The following is a 27864-nucleotide window of genomic DNA, read 5'->3' on the forward strand; positions in this document are numbered from 1 at the left end:
TTCGGTTAGGTAGCAGAAAAAGTTAGGTTAGGTTAGGTTAGGTAGGTTAGGTAGTCGAAAAAACATTAATTCATGAAAACTTGGCTTATTAGGCAAATCGGGCCTTGAATAGTAGGCTGATAAGTACGTTCTGGCTATTAGGTACGACATATATATATATATATATATATATATATATGTCGTACCTAGTAGCCAGAACGCACTTCTCTGCCTACTTTGCAAGGCCCGATTTGCCTAATAAGTCAAGTTTTCCAGAATTGATATATTTTCTCTAATTTTTTTCTTATGAAATGATAAAGCTACCCATTTCATTATGTATGAGGTTAATTTTTTTTAATGGAGTTAAAATTAACGTAGATATATGACCGAACCTAACCAACCCTACCTAACCTAACCTAACCTATCTTTATAGGTTAGGTTGGGTTAGGTAGCCGAAAAAGTTAGGTTAGGTTAGGTTAGGTAGGTTAGGTAGTCGAAAAAAATTAATTCACGAAAACTTGTCTTATTAGGCAAATCGGGCCTTGCAAAGTAGGCTGAGAAGTGCGTTCTGGCTACTAGGTACGACATATATATATATATATATATATATATATATATATATATATATATATATATATATATATATATATATATATATATATATATATATATATATATATATATATGTCGTACCTAGTAGCCAGAACTCACTTTTTGGCCTACTATTCAAGGCCCGATTAACCTAATAAGCCAAGTTTTAGTGAATTAATATATTTTCTCTAATTTTTTCTTATGAAATGATAAAGCTACTTATTTCATTATGTATGAGGTCAATTTTTTTTTTTTATTGGAGTTAAAATTAACGTAGATTTATGACCGAACCTAACCAACCCTACCTAACCTAACCAAACCTATCTTTATAGGTTAGGTTAGGTTAGGTAGCCGAAAAAATTAGGTTAGGTTAGGTAGGTTACGTAGTCGAAAAAATATTAGTTCCTGAAAACTTGGCTTATTAGGCAAATCGGTTTGCATAGTAGGCGGACAAGTGCGTTCTGGCAACTAGGTACGACATATATATATATATATATATATATATATATATATATATATATATATATATATATATATGTCGTACCTAGTAGCCAGAACTCACTTTTTGGCCTACTATTCAAGGCCCGATTTGCCTAATAAGCCAAGTTTTCCTGAATTAATACATTTTTTCTAATTTTTTTCTTATGAAATGATAAAGCTACCCATTTCATTATGTATGAGGTCATTTTTTTTATTGGAGTTAAAATTAACGTAGATATATGACCGAACCTAACCAACCCTACCTAACCTAACCTAACCTATCTTTATAGGTTAGGTTTGGTTAGGTAGCCGAAAAAGTTAGGTTAGGTTAGGTTAGGTAGGTTAGGTAGTCGAAAAACAATTAATTCATGAAAACTTGGCTTATTAGGCAAATCGGGCCTTGCATAGTAGGCTGAGAAGTGCGTTCTGGCTATTAGGTACGACATATATATATATATATATATATATATATATATATATATATATATATATATATATATATATATATATATATATATATATATATATATATATATATGCACAGACTACCCTATTCCAGTAGCTGAAGTTTATAACTTTTTAGACACTCAACCCACCAGGGGACTCGAACACTGGCCAACAAGGTGGCAGTTGCATGCTGTATCCACTACACTATACTTCAAAGCCATAAGAGAGGTAGGAATTCTGGGGTATTTAACCAACCAGAACTCAAATCCTCTCCCAGGCGATGAGATAGTGTGGGACCTCGGATGCTCTTTCATCGGTTCCTGTTATATGGGAAAACTCAGTGCCAAATGCTTAATGCACAGACTACCCTATTCCAGTAGCTGAAGTTTATAACTTTTTAGACACTCAACCCACCAGGGGACTCGAACACTGGCCAACAAGGTGGCAGTTGCATGCTGTATCCACTACACTATACTTCAAAGCCATAAGAGAGGTAGGAATTCTGGGGTATTTAACCAACCAGAACTCAAATCCTCTCCCAGGCGATGAGATAGTGTGGGACCTCTGATGCTCTTTCATCGGTTCCTGTTATATGGGAAAACTCAGTGCCAAATGCTTAATGCACAGACTACCCTATTCCAGTAGCTGAAGTTTATAACTTTTTAGACACTCAACCCACCAGGGGACTCGAACACTGGCCAACAAGGTGGCAGTTGCATGCTGTATCCACTACACTATACTTCAAAGCCATAAGAGAGGTAGGAATTCTGGGGTATTTAACCAACCAGAACTCAAATCCTCTCCCAGGCAATGAGATAGTGTGGGACCTCGGATGCTCTTTCATCGGTTCCTGTTATATGGGAAAACTCAGTGCCAAATGCTTAATGCACAGACTACCCTATTCCAGTAGCTGAAGTTTATAACTTTTTAGACACCCAACCCACCAGGGGACTCGAACACTGGCCAACAAGGTGGCAGTTGCATGCTGTATCCACTACACTATACTTCAAAGCCATAAGAGAGGTAGGAATTCTGGGGTATTTAACCAACCAGAACTCAAATCCTCTCCCAGGCGATGAGATAGTGTGGGACCTCGGATGCTCTTTCATCGGTTCCTGTTATATGGGAAAACTCAGTGCCAAATGCTTAATGCACAGACTACCCTATTCCAGTAGCTGAAGTTTATAACTTTTTAGACACTCAACCCACCAGGGGACTCGAACACTGGCCAACAAGGTGGCAGTTGCATGCTGTATCCACTACACTATACTTCAAAGCCATAAGAGAGGTAGGAATTCTGGGGTATTTAACCAACCAGAACTCAAATCCTCTCCCAGGCGATGAGATAGTGTGGGACCTCGGATGCTCTTTCATCGGTTCCTGTTATATGGGAAAACTCAGTGCCAAATGCTTAATGCACAGACTACCCTATTCCAGTAGCTGAAGTTTATAACTTTTTAGACACTCAACCCACCAGGGGACTCGAACACTGGCCAACAAGGTGGCAGTTGCATGCTGTATCCACTACACTATACTTCAAAGCCATAAGAGAGGTAGGAATTCTGGGGTATTTAACCAACCAGAACTCAAATCCTCTCCCAGGCGATGAGATAGTGTGGGACCTCGGATGCTCTTTCATCGGTTCCTGTTATATGGGAAAACTCAGTGCCAAATGCTTAATGCACAGACTACCCTATTCCAGTAGCTGAAGTTTATAACTTTTTAGACACTCAACCCACCAGGGGACTCGAACACTGGCCAACAAGGTGGCAGTTGCATGCTGTATCCACTACACTATACTTCAAAGCCATAAGAGAGGTAGGAATTCTGGGGTATTTAACCAACCAGAACTCAAATCCTCTCCCAGGCGATGAGATAGTGTGGGACCTCGGATGCTCTTTCATCGGTTCCTGTTATATGGGAAAACTCAGTGCCAAATGCTTAATGCACAGACTACCCTATTCCAGTAGCTGAAGTTTATAACTTTTTAGACACTCAACCCACCAGGGGACTCGAACACTGGCCAACAAGGTGGCAGTTGCATGCTGTATCCACTACACTATACTTCAAAGCCATAAGAGAGGTAGGAATTCTGGGGTATTTAACCAACCAGAACTCAAATCCTCTCCCAGGCGATGAGATAGTGTGGGACCTCGGATGCTCTTTCATCGGTTCCTGTTATATGGGAAAACTCAGTGCCAAATGCTTAATGCACAGACTACCCTATTCCAGTAGCTGAAGTTTATAACTTTTTAGACACTCAACCCACCAGGGGACTCGAACACTGGCCAACAAGGTGGCAGTTGCATGCTGTATCCACTACACTATACTTCAAAGCCATAAGAGAGGTAGGAATTCTGGGGTATTTAACCAACCAGAACTCAAATCCTCTCCCAGGCGATGAGATAGTGTGGGACCTCGGATGCTCTTTCATCGGTTCCTGTTATATGGGAAAACTCAGTGCCAAATGCTTAATGCACAGACTACCCTATTCCAGTAGCTGAAGTTTATAACTTTTTAGACACTCAACCCACCAGGGGACTCGAACACTGGCCAACAAGGTGGCAGTTGCATGCTGTATCCACTACACTATACTTCAAAGCCATAAGAGAGGTAGGAATTCTGGGGTATTTAACCAACCAGAACTCAAATCCTCTCCCAGGCGATGAGATAGTGTGGGACCTCGGATGCTCTTTCATCGGTTCCTGTTATATGGGAAAACTCAGTGCCAAATGCTTAATGCACAGACTACCCTATTCCAGTAGCTGAAGTTTATAACTTTTTAGACACTCAACCCACCAGGGGACTCGAACACTGGCCAACAAGGTGGCAGTTGCATGCTGTATCCACTACACTATACTTCAAAGCCATAAGAGAGGTAGGAATTCTGGGGTATTTAACCAACCAGAACTCAAATCCTCTCCCAGGCGATGAGATAGTGTGGGACCTCGGATGCTCTTTCATCGGTTCCTGTTATATGGGAAAACTCAGTGCCAAATGCTTAATGCACAGACTACCCTATTCCAGTAGCTGAAGTTTATAACTTTTTAGACACTCAACCCACCAGGGGACTCGAACACTGGCCAACAAGGTGGCAGTTGCATGCTGTATCCACTACACTATACTTCAAAGCCATAAGAGAGGTAGGAATTCTGGGGTATTTAACCAACCAGAACTCAAATCCTCTCCCAGGCGATGAGATAGTGTGGGACCTCGGATGCTCTTTCATCGGTTCCTGTTATATGGGAAAACTCAGTGCCAAATGCTTAATGCACAGACTACCCTATTCCAGTAGCTGAAGTTTATAACTTTTTAGACACTCAACCCACCAGGGGACTCGAACACTGGCCAACAAGGTGGCAGTTGCATGCTGTATCCACTACACTATACTTCAAAGCCATAAGAGAGGTAGGAATTCTGGGGTATTTAACCAACCAGAACTCAAATCCTCTCCCAGGCGATGAGATAGTGTGGGACCTCGGATGCTCTTTCATCGGTTCCTGTTATATGGGAAAACTCAGTGCCAAATGCTTAATGCACAGACTACCCTATTCCAGTAGCTGAAGTTTATAACTTTTTAGACACTCAACCCACCAGGGGACTCGAACACTGGCCAACAAGGTGGCAGTTGCATGCTGTATCCACTACACTATACTTCAAAGCCATAAGAGAGGTAGGAATTCTGGGGTATTTAACCAACCAGAACTCAAATCCTCTCCCAGGCGATGAGATAGTGTGGGACCTCGGATGCTCTTTCATCGGTTCCTGTTATATGGGAAAACTCAGTGCCAAATGCTTAATGCACAGACTACCCTATTCCAGTAGCTGAAGTTTATAACTTTTTAGACACTCAACCCACCAGGGGACTCGAACACTGGCCAACAAGGTGGCAGTTGCATGCTGTATCCACTACACTATACTTCAAAGCCATAAGAGAGGTAGGAATTCTGGGGTATTTAACCAACCAGAACTCAAATCCTCTCCCAGGCGATGAGATAGTGTGGGACCTCGGATGCTCTTTCATCGGTTCCTGTTATATGGGAAAACTCAGTGCCAAATGCTTAATGCACAGACTACCCTATTCCAGTAGCTGAAGTTTATAACTTTTTAGACACTCAACCCACCAGGGGACTCGAACACTGGCCAACAAGGTGGCAGTTGTATGCTGTATCCACTACACTATACTTCAAAGCCATAAGAGAGGTAGGAATTCTGGGGTATTTAACCAACCAGAACTCAAATCCTCTCCCAGGCGATGAGATAGTGTGGGACCTCGGATGCTCTTTCATCGGTTCCTGTTATATGGGAAAACTCAGTGCCAAATGCTTAATGCACAGACTACCCTATTCCAGTAGCTGAAGTTTATAACTTTTTAGACACTCAACCCACCAGGGGACTCGAACACTGGCCAACAAGGTGGCAGTTGCATGCTGTATCCACTACACTATACTTCAAAGCCATAAGAGAGGTAGGAATTCTGGGGTATTTAACCAACCAGAACTCAAATCCTCTCCCAGGCATTAAGCATTTGGCACTGAGTTTTCCCATATAACAGGAACCGATGAAAGAGCATCCGAGGTCCCACACTATCTCATCGCCTGGGAGAGGATTTGAGTTCTGGTTGGTTAAATACCCCAGAATTCCTACCTCTCTTATGGCTTTGAAGTATAGTGTAGTGGATACAGCATGCAACTGCCACCTTGTTGGCCAGTGTTCGAGTCCCCTGGTGGGTTGAGTGTCTAAAAAGTTATAAACTTCAGCTACTGGAATAGGGTAGTCTGTGCATTAAGCATTTGGCACTGAGTTTTCCCATATAACAGGAACCGATGAAAGAGCATCCGAGGTCCCACACTATCTCATCGCCTGGGAGAGGATTTGAGTTCTGGTTGGTTAAATACCCCAGAATTCCTACCTCTCTTATGGCTTTGAAGTATAGTGTAGTGGATACAGCATGCAACTGCCACCTTGTTGGCCAGTGTTCGAGTCCCCTGGTGGGTTGAGTGTCTAAAAAGTTATAAACTTCAGCTACTGTAATAGGGTAGTCTGTGCATTAAGCATTTGGCACTGAGTTTCCCCATATAACAGGAACCGATGAAAGAGCATCCGAGGTCCCACACTATCTCATCGCCTGGGAGAGGATTTGAGTTCTGGTTGGTTAAATACCCCAGAATTCCTACCTCTCTTATGGCTTTGAAGTATAGTGTAGTGGATACAGCATGCAACTGCCACCTTGTTGGCCAGTGTTCGAGTCCCCTGGTGGGTTGAGTGTCTAAAAAGTTATAAACTTCAGCTACTGGAATAGGGTAGTCTGTGCATTAAGCATTTGGCACTGAGTTTTCCCATATAACAGGAACCGATGAAAGAGCATCCGAGGTCCCACACTATCTCATCGCCTGGGAGAGGATTTGAGTTCTGGTTGGTTAAATACCCCAGAATTCCTACCTCTCTTATGGCTTTGAAGTATAGTGTAGTGGATACAGCATGCAACTGCCACCTTGTTGGCCAGTGTTCGAGTCCCCTGGTGGGTTGAGTGTCTAAAAAGTTATAAACTTCAGCTACTGGAATAGGGTAGTCTGTGCATTAAGCATTTGGCACTGAGTTTTCCCATATAACAGGAACCGATGAAAGAGCATCCGAGGTCCCACACTATCTCATCGCCTGGGAGAGGATTTGAGTTCTGGTTGGTTAAATACCCCAGAATTCCTACCTCTCTTATGGCTTTGAAGTATAGTGTAGTGGATACAGCATGCAACTGCCACCTTGTTGGCCAGTGTTCGAGTCCCCTGGTGGGTTGAGTGTCTAAAAAGTTATAAACTTCAGCTACTGGAATAGGGTAGTCTGTGCATTAAGCATTTGGCACTGAGTTTTCCCATATAACAGGAACCGATGAAAGAGCATCCGAGGTCCCACACTATCTCATCGCCTGGGAGAGGATTTGAGTTCTGGTTGGTTAAATACCCCAGAATTCCTACCTCTCTTATGGCTTTGAAGTATAGTGTAGTGGATACAGCATGCAACTGCCACCTTGTTGGCCAGTGTTCGAGTCCCCTGGTGGGTTGAGTGTCTAAAAAGTTATAAACTTCAGCTACTGGAATAGGGTAGTCTGTGCATTAAGCATTTGGCACTGAGTTTTCCCATATAACAGGAACCGATGAAAGAGCATCCGAGGTCCCACACTATCTCATCGCCTGGGAGAGGATTTGAGTTCTGGTTGGTTAAATACCCCAGAATTCCTACCTCTCTTATGGCTTTGAAGTATAGTGTAGTGGATACAGCATGCAACTGCCACCTTGTTGGCCAGTGTTCGAGTCCCCTGGTGGGTTGAGTGTCTAAAAAGTTATAAACTTCAGCTACTGGAATAGGGTAGTCTGTGCATTAAGCATTTGGCACTGAGTTTTCCCATATAACAGGAACCGATGAAAGAGCATCCGAGGTCCCACACTATCTCATCGCCTGGGAGAGGATTTGAGTTCTGGTTGGTTAAATACCCCAGAATTCCTACCTCTCTTATGGCTTTGAAGTATAGTGTAGTGGATACAGCATGCAACTGCCACCTTGTTGGCCAGTGTTCGAGTCCCCTGGTGGGTTGAGTGTCTAAAAAGTTATAAACTTCAGCTACTGGAATAGGGTAGTCTGTGCATTAAGCATTTGGCACTGAGTTTTCCCATATAACAGGAACCGATGAAAGAGCATCCGAGGTCCCACACTATCTCATCGCCTGGGAGAGGATTTGAGTTCTGGTTGGTTAAATACCCCAGGATTCCTACCTCTCTTATGGCTTTGAAGTATAGTGTAGTGGATACAGCATGCAACTGCCACCTTGTTGGCCAGTGTTCGAGTCCCCTGGTGGGTTGAGTGTCTAAAAAGTTATAAACTTCAGCTACTGGAATAGGGTAGTCTGTGCATTAAGCATTTGGCACTGAGTTTTCCCATATAACAGGAACCGATGAAAGAGCATCCGAGGTCCCACACTATCTCATCGCCTGGGAGAGGATTTGAGTTCTGGTTGGTTAAATACCCCAGAATTCCTACCTCTCTTATGGCTTTGAAGTATAGTGTAGTGGATACAGCATGCAACTGCCACCTTGTTGGCCAGTGTTCGAGTCCCCTGGTGGGTTGAGTGTCTAAAAAGTTATAAACTTCAGCTACTGGAATAGGGTAGTCTGTGCATTAAGCATTTGGCACTGAGTTTTCCCATATAACAGGAACCGATGAAAGAGCATCCGAGGTCCCACACTATCTCATCGCCTGGGAGAGGATTTGAGTTCTGGTTGGTTAAATACCCCAGAATTCCTACCTCTCTTATGGCTTTGAAGTATAGTGTAGTGGATACAGCATGCAACTGCCACCTTGTTGGCCAGTGTTCGAGTCCCCTGGTGGGTTGAGTGTCTAAAAAGTTATAAACTTCAGCTACTGGAATAGGGTAGTCTGTGCATTAAGCATTTGGCACTGAGTTTTCCCATATAACAGGAACCGATGAAAGAGCATCCGAGGTCCCACACTATCTCATCGCCTGGGAGAGGATTTGAGTTCTGGTTGGTTAAATACCCCAGAATTCCTACCTCTCTTATGGCTTTGAAGTATAGTGTAGTGGATACAGCAGGCAACTGCCACCTTGTTGGCCAGTGTTCGAGTCCCCTGGTGGGTTGAGTGTCTAAAAAGTTATAAACTTCAGCTACTGGAATAGGGTAGTCTGTGCATTAAGCATTTGGCACTGAGTTTTCCCATATAACAGGAACCGATGAAAGAGCATCCGAGGTCCCACACTATCTCATCGCCTGGGAGAGGATTTGAGTTCTGGTTGGTTAAATACCCCAGAATTCCTACCTCTCTTATGGCTTTGAAGTATAGTGTAGTGGATACAGCATGCAACTGCCACCTTGTTGGCCAGTGTTCGAGTCCCCTGGTGGGTTGAGTGTCTAAAAAGTTATAAACTTCAGCTACTGGAATAGGGTAGTCTGTGCATTAAGCATTTGGCACTGAGTTTTCCCATATAACAGGAACCGATGAAAGAGCATCCGAGGTCCCACACTATCTCATCGCCTGGGAGAGGATTTGAGTTCTGGTTGGTTAAATACCCCAGAATTCCTACCTCTCTTATGGCTTTGAAGTATAGTGTAGTGGATACAGCATGCAACTGCCACCTTGTTGGCCAGTGTTCGAGTCCCCTGGTGGGTTGAGTGTCTAAAAAGTTATAAACTTCAGCTACTGGAATAGGGTAGTCTGTGCATTAAGCATTTGGCACTGAGTTTTCCCATATAACAGGAACCGATGAAAGAGCATCCGAGGTCCCACACTATCTCATCGCCTGGGAGAGGATTTGAGTTCTGGTTGGTTAAATACCCCAGAATTCCTACCTCTCTTATGGCTTTGAAGTATAGTGTAGTGGATACAGCATGCAACTGCCACCTTGTTGGCCAGTGTTCGAGTCCCCTGGTGGGTTGAGTGTCTAAAAAGTTATAAACTTCAGCTACTGGAATAGGGTAGTCTGTGCATTAAGCATTTGGCACTGAGTTTTCCCATATAACAGGAACCGATGAAAGAGCATCCGAGGTCCCACACTATCTCATCGCCTGGGAGAGGATTTGAGTTCTGGTTGGTTAAATACCCCAGAATTCCTACCTCTCATATGGCTTTGAAGTATAGTGTAGTGGATACAGCAGGCAACTGCCACCTTGTTGGCCAGTGTTCGAGTCCCCTGGTGGGTTGAGTGTCTAAAAAGTTATAAACTTCAGCTACTGGAATAGGGTAGTCTGTGCATTAAGCATTTGGCACTGAGTTTTCCCATATAACAGGAACCGATGAAAGAGCATCCGAGGTCCCACACTATCTCATCGCCTGGGGAGAGGATTTGAGTTCTGGTTGGTTAAATACCCCAGAATTCCTACCTCTCTTATGGCTTTGAAGTATAGTGTAGTGGATACAGCATGCAACTGCCACCTTGTTGGCCAGTGTTCGAGTCCCCTGGTGGGTTGAGTGTCTAAAAAGTTATAAACTTCAGCTACTGGAATAGGGTAGTCTGTGCATTAAACATTTGGCACTGAGTTTTCCCATATAACAGGAACCGATGAAAGAGCATCCGAGGTCCCACACTATCTCATCGCCTGGGAGAGGATTTGAGTTCTGGTTGGTTAAATACCCCAGAATTCCTACCTCTCTTATGGCTTTGAAGTATAGTGTAGTGGATACAGCATGCAACTGCCACCTTGTTGGCCAGTGTTCGAGTCCCCTGGTGGGTTGAGTGTCTAAAAAGTTATAAACTTCAGCTACTGGAATAGGGTAGTCTGTGCATTAAGCATTTGGCACTGAGTTTTCCCATATAACAGGAACCGATGAAAGAGCATCCGAGGTCCCACACTATCTCATCGCCTGGGAGAGGATTTGAGTTCTGGTTGGTTAAATACCCCAGAATTCCTACCTCTCTTATGGCTTTGAAGTATAGTGTAGTGGATACAGCATGCAACTGCCACCTTGTTGGCCAGTGTTCGAGTCCCCTGGTGGGTTGAGTGTCTAAAAAGTTATAAACTTCAGCTACTGGAATAGGGTAGTCTGTGCATTAAGCATTTGGCACTGAGTTTTCCCATATAACAGGAACCGATGAAAGAGCATCCGAGGTCCCACACTATCTCATCGCCTGGGAGAGGATTTGAGTTCTGGTTGGTTAAATACCCCAGAATTCCTACCTCTCTTATGGCTTTGAAGTATAGTGTAGTGGATACAGCATGCAACTGCCACCTTGTTGGCCAGTGTTCGAGTCCCCTGGTGGGTTGAGTGTCTAAAAAGTTATAAACTTCAGCTACTGGAATAGGGTAGTCTGTGCATTAAGCATTTGGCACTGAGTTTTCCCATATAACAGGAACCGATGAAAGAGCATCCGAGGTCCCACACTATCTCATCGCCTGGGAGAGGATTTGAGTTCTGGTTGGTTAAATACCCCAGAATTCCTACCTCTCTTATGGCTTTGAAGTATAGTGTAGTGGATACAGCATGCAACTGCCACCTTGTTGGCCAGTGTTCGAGTCCCCTGGTGGGTTGAGTGTCTAAAAAGTTATAAACTTCAGCTACTGGAATAGGGTAGTCTGTGCATTAAGCATTTGGCACTGAGTTTTCCCATATAACAGGAACCGATGAAAGAGCATCCGAGGTCCCACACTATCTCATCGCCTGGGAGAGGATTTGAGTTCTGGTTGGTTAAATACCCCAGAATTCCTACCTCTCTTATGGCTTTGAAGTATAGTGTAGTGGATACAGCATGCAACTGCCACCTTGTTGGCCAGTGTTCGAGTCCCCTGGTGGGTTGAGTGTCTAAAAAGTTATAAACTTCAGCTACTGGAATAGGGTAGTCTGTGCATTAAGCATTTGGCACTGAGTTTTCCCATATAACAGGAACCGATGAAAGAGCATCCGAGGTCCCACACTATCTCATCGCCTGGGAGAGGATTTGAGTTCTGGTTGGTTAAATACCCCAGAATTCCTACCTCTCTTATGGCTTTGAAGTATAGTGTAGTGGATACAGCATGCAACTGCCACCTTGTTGGCCAGTGTTCGAGTCCCCTGGTGGGTTGAGTGTCTAAAAAGTTATAAACTTCAGCTACTGGAATAGGGTAGTCTGTGCATTAAGCATTTGGCACTGAGTTTTCCCATATAACAGGAACCGATGAAAGAGCATCCGAGGTCCCACACTATCTCATCGCCTGGGAGAGGATTTGAGTTCTGGTTGGTTAAATACCCCAGAATTCCTACCTCTCTTATGGCTTTGAAGTATAGTGTAGTGGATACAGCATGCAACTGCCACCTTGTTGGCCAGTGTTCGAGTCCCCTGGTGGGTTGAGTGTCTAAAAAGTTATAAACTTCAGCTACTGGAATAGGGTAGTCTGTGCATTAAGCATTTGGCACTGAGTTTTCCCATATAACAGGAACCGATGAAAGAGCATCCGAGGTCCCACACTATCTCATCGCCTGGGAGAGGATTTGAGTTCTGGTTGGTTAAATACCCCAGAATTCCTACCTCTCTTATGGCTTTGAAGTATAGTGTAGTGGATACAGCATGCAACTGCCACCTTGTTGGCCAGTGTTCGAGTCCCCTGGTGGGTTGAGTGTCTAAAAAGTTATAAACTTCAGCTACTGGAATAGGGTAGTCTGTGCATTAAGCATTTGGCACTGAGTTTTCCCATATAACAGGAACCGATGAAAGAGCATCCGAGGTCCCACACTATCTCATCGCCTGGGAGAGGATTTGAGTTCTGGTTGGTTAAATACCCCAGAATTCCTACCTCTCTTATGGCTTTGAAGTATAGTGTAGTGGATACAGCATGCAACTGCCACCTTGTTGGCCAGTGTTCGAGTCCCCTGGTGGGTTGAGTGTCTAAAAAGTTATAAACTTCAGCTACTGGAATAGGGTAGTCTGTGCATTAAGCATTTGGCACTGAGTTTTCCCATATAACAGGAACCGATGAAAGAGCATCCGAGGTCCCACACTATCTCATCGCCTGGGAGAGGATTTGAGTTCTGGTTGGTTAAATACCCCAGAATTCCTACCTCTCTTATGGCTTTGAAGTATAGTGTAGTGGATACAGCATGCAACTGCCACCTTGTTGGCCAGTGTTCGAGTCCCCTGGTGGGTTGAGTGTCTAAAAAGTTATAAACTTCAGCTACTGGAATAGGGTAGTCTGTGCATTAAGCATTTGGCACTGAGTTTTCCCATATAACAGGAACCGATGAAAGAGCATCCGAGGTCCCACACTATCTCATCGCCTGGGAGAGGATTTGAGTTCTGGTTGGTTAAATACCCCAGAATTCCTACCTCTCTTATGGCTTTGAAGTATAGTGTAGTGGATACAGCATGCAACTGCCACCTTGTTGGCCAGTGTTCGAGTCCCCTGGTGGGTTGAGTGTCTAAAAAGTTATATATATATATATATATATATATATATATATATATATATATATATATATATATATATATATATATATATATATATATACATATATGTCGTACCTAATAGCCAGAACGCACTTCTCAGCCTACTATTCAAGGCCCGATTTGCCTAATAAGCCAAGTTTTCATGAATTAATGTTTTTTCGTCTACCTAACCTACCTAACCTAACCTTACCTATAAATATAGGTTAGGTTAGGTTAGGTAGGGTTGGTTAGGTTCGGTCATATATCTACGTTAATTTTAACTCCAATAAAAAAAAATTGACCTCATACATAGAGAAAAGGGTTGCTTTATCATTTCATAAGAAAAAAATTATAGGAAATATATTAATTCAGGAAAACTTGGCTTATTAGGCAAATCGGGCCTTGAATATTAGGCTGAGAAGTGAGTTCTGGCTACTAGGTACGACATATATATATATATATATATATATATATATATATATATATATATATATATATATGTCGTACCTAATAGCCAGAACGCACTTCTCAGCCTACTATTCAAGGCCCGATTTGCCTAATAAGCCAAGTTTTCATGAATTAATGTTTTTTCGTCTACCTAACCTACCTAACCTAACCTAACCTAGCTTTTTTTGGCTACCTAACCTAACCTTACCTATAAATATAGGTTAGGTTAGGTTAGGTAGGGTTGGTTAGGTTCGGTCATATATCTACGTTAATTTTAACTCCAATAAAAAAAAATTGACCTCATACATAGAGAAAAGGGTTGCTTTATCATTTCATAAGAAAAAAATTATAGTAAATATATTAATTCAGGAAAACTTGGCTTATTAGGCAAATCGGGCCTTGAATAGTAGGCTGAGAAGTGAGTTCTGGCTACTAGGTACGACATATATATATATATATATATATATATATATATATATATATATATATATATATATATATATATATATATATATGTCGTACCTAGTAGCCAGAACTCACTTTTTGGCCTACTATTCAAGGCCCGATTTGCCTTATAAGCCAAGTTTTCCTGAATTAATATATTTTTTCTAATTTTTTTCTTATGAAATGATAAAGCTACCCATTTCATTATGTATGAGGTCAATTTTTTTTTATTGGAGTTAAAATTAACGTAGATATATGACCGAACCTAACCAACCCTACCTAACCTAACCTAACCTATCTTTATAGGTTAGGTTTGGTTAGGTAGCCGAAAAAGTTAGGTTAGGTTAGGTTAGGTAGGTTAGGTAGTCGAAAAACAATTAATTCATGAAAACTTGGCTTACTAGGCAAATTTGGCCTTGCATAGTAGGCTGAGAAGTGAGTTCTGGCTACTAGGTACGACATATATATATATATATATATACATATATATATATATATATATATATGTCGTACCTAGTAGCCAGAACTCACTTCTCAGCCTACTATTCAAGGCCCGATTTGCCTAATAAGCCAAGTTTTCCTGAATTAATATATTTACTATAATTTTTTTCTTATGAAATGATAAAGCAACCCTTTTCTCTATGTATGAGGTCAATTTTTTTTTATTGGAGTTAAAATTAACGTAGATATATGACCGAACCTAACCAACCCTACCTAACCTAACCTAACCTATATTTATAGGTAAGGTTAGGTTAGGTAGCCAAAAAAAGCTAGGTTAGGTTAGGTTAGGTAGGTTAGGTAGACGAAAAAACATTAATTCATGAAAACTTGGCTTATTAGGCAAATCGGGCCTTGAATAGTAGGCTGAGAAGTGCGTTCTGGCTATTAGGTACGACATATATATATGTCGTACCTAGTAGCCAGAATGCACTTCTCAGTCTACTATGCAAGGCCCGATTTGTCTAATAGGCCAAGTTTTCATGAATTAATTGTTTTTCGGCTACCTAACCTACCTAACCTAACCTAACCTAACTTTTTCTGTTACCTAACCGAACCTAACCTATAAAGATAGGTTAGGTTAGGTTAGGTAGGGTTGGATAGGTTCGGTCATATATCTACGTTAATTTTAACTCCAATAAAAAAAATTGACCTCATACATAATGAAATGGGTAGCTTTATCATTTCATAAGAAAAAAAGTAGAGAAAATATATTAATTCAGAAAAACTTGGCTTATTAGGCAAATCGGGCCTTGTATAGTAGGCCGAGAAGTGCGTTCTGGCTACTAGGTACGACATATATATATATATATATATATATATATATATATATATATATATATATATATATATATATATATATATATATATATATATATATATATATATATATAAAAGTGAGTTCTGGCTACTAGGTACGACATATATATATATATATATATATATATATATATATATATATATGTCGTACCTAGTAGCCAGAACGCACTTCTCAGCCTACTATGCAAGGCCCGATTTGCCTAATAAGCCAAGTTTTCCTGAAATAATATATTTTCTGTAATTTTTTTCTTATGAAATGATAAAGCTACCCATTTCATTATGTATGAGGTCAATTTTTTTTTATTGGAGTTAAAATTAACGTAGATATATGACCGAACCTAACCAACCCTACCTAACCTAACCTAACCTATATTTATAGGTAAGGTTAGGTTAGGTAGCCAAAAAAAGCTAGGATAGGTTAGGTTAGGTAGGTTAGGTAGACGAAAAAACATTAATTCATGAAAACTTGGCTTATTAGGCAAATCGGGCCTTGAATAGTAGGCTGAGAAGTGCGTTCTGGCTATTAGGTACGACATATATATATATATATATATATATATATGTCGTACCTAGTAGCCAGAACTCACTTCTCAGCCTACTATGCAAGGCCCGATTTGCCTAGTAAGCCAAGTTTTCCTGAATTAATTTATTTTCTCTAATTTTTTTCTTATGAAATGATAAAGCTACCCATTTCATTATGTATGAGGTAAAAATTTTTTTATTGGATTTAAAATTAACGTAGATATACGATCGAACCTAACCAACCCTACCTAACCTAACCTAACCTATCTTTATAGGTAATGTTAGGTTAGGTAGCCAAAAAAAGCTAGGTTAGGTTAGGTTAGGTAGGTTAGGTAGACGAAAAAACATTAATTCATGAAAACTTGGCTTATTAGGCAAATCGGGCCTTGCATAGTAGGCTGAGAAGTGAGTTCTGGCTACTAGGTACGACATATATATATATATATATATGTCGTACCTAGTAGCCAGAACTCCCTTCTCAGCCTACTATGCAAGGCCCGATTTGCCTATTAAGCCAAGTTTTCCTGAATTAATATATTTTCTCTATTTTTTTCTTATGAAATGATAAAGATACCCATTTCATTATGTATGAGGTCAAATGTTTTTCATTGGAGATAAAATTAAAATAGATATATGACCGAACCTAACCAACCCTACCTAACCTAACCTAACCTATCTTTATAGGTTAGGTTAGGTTAGGTAGCCGAAAAAGTTAGGTTAGGTTAGGTTAGGTAGGTTAGGTAGTCGAAAAACAATTAATTCATGAAATTTTGGCTTATTAAGCAAATCAGGCCTTGCATAGTAGTATATATATATATATATATATATATACATATATATATATGTATATATATATATATATATATATATATATATATATATATGTATATGTATATATATACATATATGTATATATATACATATATGTATATATATATATATATATATATATATATATATATATATATATATATATATATATATATTTATATATATATATATGACAATGTCAAACCACGGAGGAAAAATGAAACAGGAATTTCTTTAAGTACTTTCGTACTTAAGGAAATATACTTATATACGTACTTATATATATATATTTATATATATATATATATATATATATATATATATATATAAATATATATATATATATATATATATATATATATATATATATATATATATGTATATATATATATATATATATATATATATATATATATATATATATATATATATATATATATATATATATATATATATATATATATATATTTCTAACACGAATTTTCTCAATCTTTCGTACATTTCTTTTCACTGTTGGAGGTAAATCAAAAATCAATTCTCCAAAATTCATTTTTATTTATAGTCTGACGTGACACGAGCGCGTTTCGTAAAACTTATTACATTTTCAAAGACTTTAGTTTACAAATACACAACTGAATAGAACTTACGCATCTCCGATTTTATATCTACATTTTAGTGAGGTGGATGGGGTGAGGTGGCATTAATAGGGTATTTATTTCATCAACACAAGACAGAACAAGAGGTGGCATTAATAGGGTATTAATTTCATCAACACAAGACAAAACACGAAACAATGGGTATTGAATAGAAGTGTATGTAGAAAACCTATTGGTCCATATTTCTTGATGCTTCTATATTGGATCGGAGTCTTGAGGTGGGTAGAATATAGTTGTGCATTAATTGGCTGTTGATTGCTGGTGTTGACTTCTTGATGTGTAGTGCCTCGCAAACGTCAAGCCGCCTGCTATCGCTGTATCTATCGATGATTTCTGTGTTGTTTACTAGGATTTCTCTGGCGATGGTTTGGTTGTGGGAAGAGATTATATGTTCCTTAATGGAGCCCTGTTGCTTATGCATCGTTAAACGCCTAGAAAGAGATGTTGTTGTCTTGCCTATATACTGGGTTTTTTGGAGCTTACAGTCCCCAAGAGGGCATTTGAAGGCATAGAAAACGTTAGTCTCTTTTAAAGCGTTCTGTTTTGTGTCTGGAGAGTTTCTCATGAGTAGGCTGGCCGTTTTTCTGGTTTTATAGTAAATAGTCAGTTGTATCCTCTGATTTTGTCTGTAGGGATAACGTTTCTATTAACAATATCTTTCAGGACCCTTTCCTCCGTTTTATGAGCTGTGGAAAAGAAGTTCCTGTAAAATAGTCTAATAGGGGGTATAGGTGTTGTGTTAGTTGTCTCTTTAGAGGTTGCATGGCGTTTCACTTTCCTTCTTATGATGTCTTCGACGAAACCATTGGAGAACCCGTTGTTGACTAGGACCTGCCTTACCCTACAGAGTTCTTCGTCGACTTGCTTCCATTCTGAGCTGTGGCTGGGAGCACGGTCGACATATGCGTTAACAACACTCCTCTTGTACCTGTCTGGGCAGTCGCTGTTGGCATTTAGGCACATTCCTATGTTCGTTTCCTTAGTGTAGACTGCAGTGTGGAAACCTCCGCTCTTTTCCATGACTGTTACATCTAGAAAGGGCAGCTTCCCATCCTTTTCCATCTCGTAAGTGAAACGCAGCACGGAACTCTGCTCAAATGCCTCCTTCAGCTCCTGCAGATGTCTGACATCAGGTACCTGTGTAAAAATGTCGTCAACATACCTGCAGTATATGGCCGGTTTCAAGTTCATGTCGACTAAGAACTTTTGCTCGATTGTACCCATGTAGACGTTTGCAAACAGGACACCTAGGGGAGAACCCATGGCGACCCCATCTACTTGCTTATACATGTGCCCATCCGGGCTCAAGAAGGGTGCCTCTTTAGTACAAGCTTGGAGTAGTTTCCTCAGATAATTTTCTGGTATGTCAAGAGGAGTACAGGCTGGATCACGATACACTCTATCGGCTATCATCCCGATTGTCTCGTCCACAGGTACGTTGGTAAACAGCGATTCTACGTCCAACGAGGCTCTTATCCCTGTGGCCCCGTGTCATGGAAAAGAGCGGAGGTTTCCACACTGCAGTCTACACTAAGGAAACGAACATAGGAATGTGCCTAAATGCCAACAGCGACTGCCCAGACAGGTACAAGAGGAGTGTTGTTAACGCATATGTCGACCGTGCTCTCAGCCACAGCTCAGAATGGAAGCAAGTCGACGAAGAACTCTGTAGGGTAAGGCAGGTCCTAGTCAACAACGGGTTCTCCAATGGTTTCGTCGAAGACATCATAAGAAGGAAAGTGAAACGCCATGCAACCTCTAAAGAGACAACTAACACAACACCTATACCCCCTATTAGACTATTTTACAGGAACTTCTTTTCCACAGCTCATAAAACGGAGGAAAGGGTCCTGAAAGATATTGTTAATAGAAACGTTATCCCTACAGACAAAAATCAGAGGATACAACTGACGATTTACTATAAAACCAGAAAAACGGCCAGCCTACTCATGAGAAACTCTCCAGACACAAAACAGAACGCGTTAAAAGAGACTAACGTCGTCTATGCCTTCAAATGCCCTCTTGGGGACTGTAAGCTCCAAAAAACCCAGTATATAGGCAAGACAACAACATCTCTTTCTAGGCGTTTAACGATGCATAAGCAACAGGGCTCCATTAAGGAACATATAATCTCTTCCCACAACCAAACCATCGCCAGAGAAATCCTAGTAAACAACTCAGAAATCATCGATAGATACAGCGATAGTAGGCGGCTTGACGTTTGCGAGGCACTACACATCAAGAAGTCAACACCAGCAATCAACAGCCAATTAATGAACAACTATATTCTACCCACCTCAAGTCTCCGCTCCAATATAGAAGCATCAAGAAATATGGACCAATAGGCTTTCTACATACACTTCTATTCAATACCCATTGTTTCGTGTTCTGTCTTGTGTTGATGAAATTAATACCCTATTAATGCCACCTCTTGTTCTGTCTTGTGTTGATGAAATTAATACCCTATTAATGCCACCTCACCCTATCCACCTCACTAAAATGTAGATATAAAATCAGAGATGCGTAAGTTCTATTCAGTTGTGTATTTGTAAACTAAAGTCTTTGAAAATGTAGTAAGTTTTACGAAACGCGCTCGTGTCGCGTCAGCCTAGAAATAAAAATTAATTTTGGAGAATTGATTTTTGATTTACCTCCAACAGTGAAAAGAAATGTACGAAAGATTGAGAAAATTCGTGTTAGAATTATTAATCTTACTTTTTCGGTCATATTTAATAATATATATATATATATATATATATATATATATATATATATATATATATATATATATATATATATATATATATATATATATATATATATATATATATATATATATATATATTGTGATGATAATCTCTTTCAAGAGAGATTGAGCCTGCTCTTCTCTACATGAAGTTACGTTTATTATTCAAGATTAAGATGCTACCTTCAATATACGTCTCTCAGTAGCACAAAACGTTTTGACCAGGAGGCAAAACGTATCCAAGACTCACCCCCCTACTCCACTCCCTCCACGCCGGCTCGTCATCAACCAGCCAACTACCCTTCCCAGCCTGCCTGCTCCTGATTGGTGACTCGCTGAGTGCACACCTGCACATTGCACCTCAGCACCCTCTACCTGAGTCGATGTCTGGGCTTGGTCCAGCCATTGAAGTCAGAATATCCTTGTGCTCTCAAGCAGTGAACAACTAACTGATATACGCTGTCTCTCAGCTGGATGTTTCTCAGCTAGCGCTAATATTCTAGTCACCTAATTCTTTTTCACCTTTAAACGTTATATTATTGTAGAGTAACTTCATCCCTATTATTCATTTATGTTATATTGTTTTTGACTTGTTCTTTTGCACTGTACATTGCCAAGGGATTGTCTTTGTTTATATTTGTTTTCTAGATTAATTAAAGTTTAATTGTTCATATTTTGTGTTTTGCGTGTCTTCTCTTACTTTACCACAGACAGACAGAAAACAGGCAAGCAGTCTATATTTTTTTTGTAAGTGTGACTAGGCATTGACACCTGCCATTGGAAGACTGCCGAACATCTATACTCCAACACTTTCCCGTCACATTTAATGGGGGCTTGTCCTAGGAGCTTCACTCAGGTACTAGTACCAGAACGTCAATTTGTGGAAAGCGTACTTGGCTTTGATACAGTTGCTTTTCAATATTTTCATTACTTTTAATATTTATATGGTGCTGTGTGTATTGTGCATTCCGAGAGTAGCATATAGTGAGTGTTGGATAACTTTGGATTACGTGGTGACTGAAGGCCTCAGTCATTCTCTTAATTGGCCATCCCTCCCTCCGTGTTATTACTCGCGTTTTCCACCTTTTGTTCCTAGGATATTTCTTAATCTCAGACAGATCATCATTTTGGGTACCCTGATACTTTGGTTTGTCTTCGGGTCAAAGCACCCTATCTTCTGCAATCCGACCGAAGGAAAATAAAGAGGGTCATAGTTCCTCTAGCACGGACTACGTTGCTGAGTTGGGTCCTCAGCAGCAGTTCTCGTCACCAGTTTATACTCGCACCCCTACACGTCGGTCAGAGATGATGATATTTACTTAGGTAGGGAATTAGCTTTCTTTTTTCAGAGCACAAAGTTCGCTAATTCTGTAAGTATCATATTTCATTTTGTGGGAAAACCCTTGCTTCTGTCCTATAGAGACTCGGCAAGGTATCCCTACATTCTTGGACTACCTTATTCACTTTTGGAACAATTAAATGTTTCATTTGCTTTAGAAACTCAGTTTCATTTATTTAGTAGGATTTTTTTGCCCTTATTCTCTTACATTGAATACCGGGTACAAGATTTCCTGCGCTTTTGATTGACTAATCATTTACCATTCTAAAATTAACATTAATTGTTAAATATTAAATTCCACAGGATAGTTACCAGTTGCCACGTTATCCTGTTACTGACACTGACCTTATCACAAGTATTCGTTGTACATTTATTTGCTATTTTTCACCATGTTTCGTCTCCCAGCTTTTCGTAACGATCCAGCAGGTGAAATAGGAACCTTAAGTCGTGCCAAGAGGACCGAATTACAAAGTCTTGCACGCGAGCATCAACTAGATGTTCCCCATGGAGCCAACAAAAATGAATTGCATAACATAATAATAGATCACCTCTTAGATGAAGGGAAGATTGACTCTGAAACTCACGAAACTTACTCTATTGCAGATAAACATGATCTGGCAACTATAAAACTCAAGCTCGAACTTGCAAAACTCGAGCGGGAGCAACAGCACGAAGCTATCCACATGAGAGAAAGAGAGGCTGAACTGGCGAAAGAAGCCCTCCCTCCAGATGAGGGAAAGAGAAGCTGCAATGAAGAAAGAAGAGCAAGAACGTGAAATGGCCCTATTCAGAGAGCGTGAGCGAATACAGCTTGAACCAAAACAACGCCACCTGGAGATACAACGCAAGCATGACAAACAGCAAGCGGATTTGGCTACAGAATGTCGTTAACGAGAACTCACGTTGGAAACTACACACCACACTCAGCGCCAACAAACTACCGCTAGTCTTCCAGTAAGTTTCAATGTCTCCCATGCAAGTAAGTTAATGCCACCATTCGTTCAGACAGAGACTTATGTCTTTTTCACCACTTTTGAGATCCTAGCTAATAAACTTAGCCGGCCTGCAGATCAATGGTCTACCCTTCTCAGAGTGCATCTTACAGGTAAAGCTGCGGTTACTCTCAGTACCTTAGCGTCTGAGAATGACTACCAGACCCTGAAGCAAGCAGTGTTGGACGCCTACCTTCTCTCCACCGAAAGCTACAGACGAAAACTCCGTGATCATCTAAAGGCAAGTACCGCCACCTTTCTGGAATTTGCCAATACCAAGAAAAGATATTTCATGAAATGGCTGGAAGCAGCACATGTCTCTACATTTGCAGATCTCGTCAACCTCATGCTAGTTGAGGAATTCTTGAGACGTGTTCCCCCTTCCGTCCGTTTATATTTATCAGATAAAGAAGAAACCGACTACATCTAATGTGCGAAATCAGCTGACACCTACAGCCCCATCCATCGGCTAACACCAGACCCACCTCACAGTAAGAAGTCTTGGTATAGTTATGATAAAGTAGGTGCAGATCAAGCAAGCTCTCAATTGTATTGTAAGTATTGCAAACTCTATGGACATACCATAGATAGATGTGGGAAAGCTCAATACAAAGGCAATGAAACAACTAAACCCAAACCGACTCCTCCTAAGTCCGGTAAGCCTGTAATGAATGTTGGTGTTCCTGTTAATGATCTTTCTCTCTCCAGCAAACACCTGTATCCTGGAACTGTCTCTGACAACGGTACAGATTCGGAGGGACGTTTCAAATTGAAGATCTTGAGGGACACAGCGGCATTCAGTCCATAATACTGAAATCAGCTGTGCCTAACATCACCTACACCGGGGAAACCGTCCTTATCACTGACCTCACTGCTACCACTCCGTATCCACTCGCCAGAGTCCACCAGGATTGTCTTTTTGTGACCGGTGAAGTTCTAGTCGCCATCAGGGAGAAGCCTTTTCCCATGTCTGGAGTGCAACTTCTCCTGGGCAACGACTTGGCAGAAGACTTGCAACCGTCCAACCTGATCATCATGGACAAACCCCAGGTGTGTAACTCTGTGGTGGACAATCCCATCTTTGAGTATGTTTCCGCAGAGGTCCAAGAAAGTGATAAAGTTTCTCCTCCGGATTTGGTGACCACCCGTGCACAAGCTGCTCGCCCGCAACCAGCTGACTCTACTGCTACCGTTGTCCCTCAAGACCCTCAGAATCTACCACCAAATCCTACCAGCTTGGAGTTCCGTAAGTTACAGAGGAAAGATCAATCATTAACACCATTATTCTTCCAGGCTGAGACTCAACCTGACAGTATCCCTGGGTTCTTCCTAGAGAATCAGTTGCTCTACCGCTGGTACAGACCCAGTAAGCTGAAGGAGGACGACGATTGGGCAAATGTCGAACAACTAGTGATTCCCACCAGTCTACGGGCCGATATTCTACACTTGGCCCACCTACCTTGAGGTTACCTTGAGGTGCTTCCGGGGCTTAGCGTCCCCGCGGCCCGGTCGTCGACCAGGCCTCCTGGTTGCCGGACTGATCAACCAGGCTGTTGGACGTGGCTGCTCGCAGCCTGACGTATGAGTCACAGCCTGGTTGATCAGATATCCTTTGGAGGTGCATATCCAGTTCTCTCTTGAACACTGTGAGGGGTCGGCCAGTTATGCCCCTTATGTGTAGTTATGTTATGTCCACGGAGTTATGCCCTCGGAGCACTTTCTCACTATGGTTTTAACAAAACCTACCACGGAATCAGACAAGACTACTACTGGCCAAGTATGGTTAAGGACGTCAAAAAATATGTGCAACAGTGTCATACATGTCAGATGGCAGGTAAACCTAACATCTCTATTCCCCAGGCCCCATTGACTCCTATTCAGGTGCCTGCGGAACCTTTCCACAGACTCATCATAGACTGTGTTGGTCCTTTACCCCGGACCAGCTCTGGCAACGCCTATATACTAACTATCTTGTGTCCTACCACCAGATTCCCCATAGCAGTTCCTGTAAAGAACATTACGGCTGCTACTGTGGTGAAACAACTATTGAAGATCTTCACTCAGTATGGATTTCCAAGAGAGGTTCAAAGTGACTGTGGCACCAACTTCACCAGTGATCCCTTCAAGAAGACACTGGAGGAGTTCAACATCACACAGGTATTGTCCAGCCCCTATCATCCTGCTTCACAGGGTTCTCTTGAACGTAGTCATCAGACTATTAAAGCACTCCTAAAGAAATTTTGCAATGAAACCTTGAAGGACTGGGATAAACAACTTGACCTCATTATGTGCATTTTCAGAAGTCTCCCCAATGAGTCTCTAGGAGTGTCTCCTTATGAGATGCTCTACGGACGTAAGTGCCGTACTCCTCTCAAAGCTTTCAAAGACTCTCTACGTAATGCCACCTTCAGTGACCCTCAGAATGCGCCCCAGTTTCTTCAAAACTTAAAGCACCTTCTAGAGAGAGTATGTAAATTTGCTAATGACAATCTATTGAAAGCTCAGGAGAGGATGAAGACTCATTTTGACCAACGCAGCAAACTAAGGAAATTTAAACCAGGAGACTTCGTGTTGGCATATTTTCCTATCCCAGGTTCTCCACTGCAAAACAAGTTTTCAGGACCTTGCCGCATCAAGGAGTGCAGAAACAATCACAACTACGTTCTTGAGACTCCAGATAGGCGGCGGAATACCCAGTTGTGCCACGTCAACCTCCTGAAGCAGTATCAAGGTATTCCCCCCACTGTGTTAGTATCATTATCCACCTTTAAAGGTCCATACCTCCACAGTGAGACCTTCCCTGCTTCTCCTCCCGAAAGCACTAACACTGAGTCAGTGCCTTCCAACTCGGAAATCCTTAATGATCTTCATACCTATTTGCAGGACAGTAATAGTGCTCCTCTCATCAGAATCTTCAAGGAACATCAGAAGTTGTTCAGCGATGATCCACAGGAGTGTAATGTGGTTCAGCACGACATCCAGCTACTCTCTGACACCCGGCCGATTCGTCAACATTTCTACCGAATCAGCCCGAGCAAAAAGGAAGTCATGCATGCTGAGGTACAGTATCTCCTGGATCATGGGCTGGCTACCCCTTGTGAGTCCCCTTGGGCCTCACCCTGCATCTTGGTGCCGAAACCGCAAGGTAGAGTGAGGTTGTGTACTGATTACCGAAAATTGAGTTTTGTGAAGAATTTTAGTAAGGTGGCGACACCTTTGAACACTTTAACCAGCCCCAAGCAACGGTATAATTGGACCATTCAGCAGACCGTTGCTTTTGAACAAGTTAAATTCCTGCTCTGTTCTAATCCTATTCTCGCCTCGCCAGATATCACGAAGACTTTCATCCTCCATGTCGACGCCAGTGGAACAGGCATCGGGGGTGTCCTGATGCAACAACGAGGCGAGGATGTTTTACCTGTTAGCTACTACAGCTACAAGTTAAAAACCCACCAGAAGAATTCCAGCACGATCGAAAAGGAGCTACTCTCCATCGTCCTGAACTTGCAGCACTTTGAATCATATCTGCAAGGTGCTCGGTCTACCATCATCTACTCGGACCACAATCCCACACGCTACCTGCAGCAAGCCCAATTCAACAATCAACGGCTTCTACGATGGGCTTTATATCTGCAGAATTTCAACCTGGAAATCTTTTACATTAAAGGTTCTGACATCATAGCAGACGCCCTCTCCATTGTTTATGAGGTGGAGACAGCTCCACCTGCCACTCTACCACCTGAAGATGAAACTTCACCCGTAAGTGCAGGCTTCGGGGGAGAGTTGTGAAGATAATCTCTTTCAAGAGAGATTGAGCCTGATCTTCTCTACATGAAGTTACGTTTATTATTCAAGATTAAGATGCTACCTTCAATATACGTCTCTTAGTAGCACAAAATGTTTTGACCAGGAGGCAAAACGTATCCAAGACTCACCCCCCTACTCCACTCCCTCCACGCCGGCTCGTCATGAACCAGCCAACTACCCTTCCCAGCCTGCCTGCTCCTGATTGGTGACTCGCCGACTGCACACCTGCACATTGCACCTCAGCACCCTCTTCCTGAGTCGATGTCTGGGCTTGGTCCAGCCAAGCCCAGACCAAGCCCAATATATAATATATATATATATATATATATATATATATATATATATATATATATATATATATATAAATATATATTATATGTTGTATCTAGTAGCCAGAACGTCGTACTCGGCCTGCTATGCAAGGCCCGATTTGCCTAATAAGCCAAGTTATTGGCTTGTTATATAACTTGTCTAAGGACAAGACAAGAACATATCGATGCCAACGCAGAAGACAATGTCCAACATAATAGGCCAATTACACTGGATTAACCTTTGTGTTTAGATAGGAGCTGCCTCGTATGGGCCAATAAGCCTTTTACAGCCTCTATGTTTCACCTCACATTTATCCCTTATGTATCCCCCCATGTTTTTACCTTTATTTTATTATCACCTGACCCAGTGCGGTATAAAATCAACTAGTATTGTAAGATCTGTTAACTTGAGAATGAACCATGGAGGTTCGAAACGTTGTGCAAATTATATAAATAAGTGTAATACACTCTATAGTAAATCACTTCTTTTCTTCACCTCAAAAGTACGAAAATGAGTTTTGGAGAACTCCTATTTCAATTAAGCCCTGATGCTAAGAAAATAGTTAGAGGGATAGAAGCCCTAAACCAGAATATATATATATATATATATATATATATATATATATATATATATATATATATATATATATATATGTATATATATATATATATATATATATATATATATATATATATATATATATACTATATATATATATATTTATATATATATATATATATATATATATATATATATATATATATATATATATATATATATATATATATATATATACTATATATATATACATATATATATATATATATATATATATATATATATATATATATATATATATATATATATATATAGTATATATATATATATATATATATATATATATATATATATATATATATATATATATATATATATATATATTGGTAGCAGTCTTTCTTGTAAACATATATTATTAAATATAACCGAAAAAGTAAAATTAATAATTCAAACACGAATTTTCCCAATATTTCTTATGTTTCTTTTCACTGTCGACGGTAATTGAAAAATCATAT

The sequence above is a fragment of the Procambarus clarkii genome, unplaced genomic scaffold (assembly GCF_040958095.1).
Source record: "Procambarus clarkii isolate CNS0578487 unplaced genomic scaffold, FALCON_Pclarkii_2.0 HiC_scaffold_143, whole genome shotgun sequence".
Classification (NCBI taxonomy): Eukaryota; Metazoa; Arthropoda; class Malacostraca; order Decapoda; family Cambaridae; genus Procambarus; species Procambarus clarkii.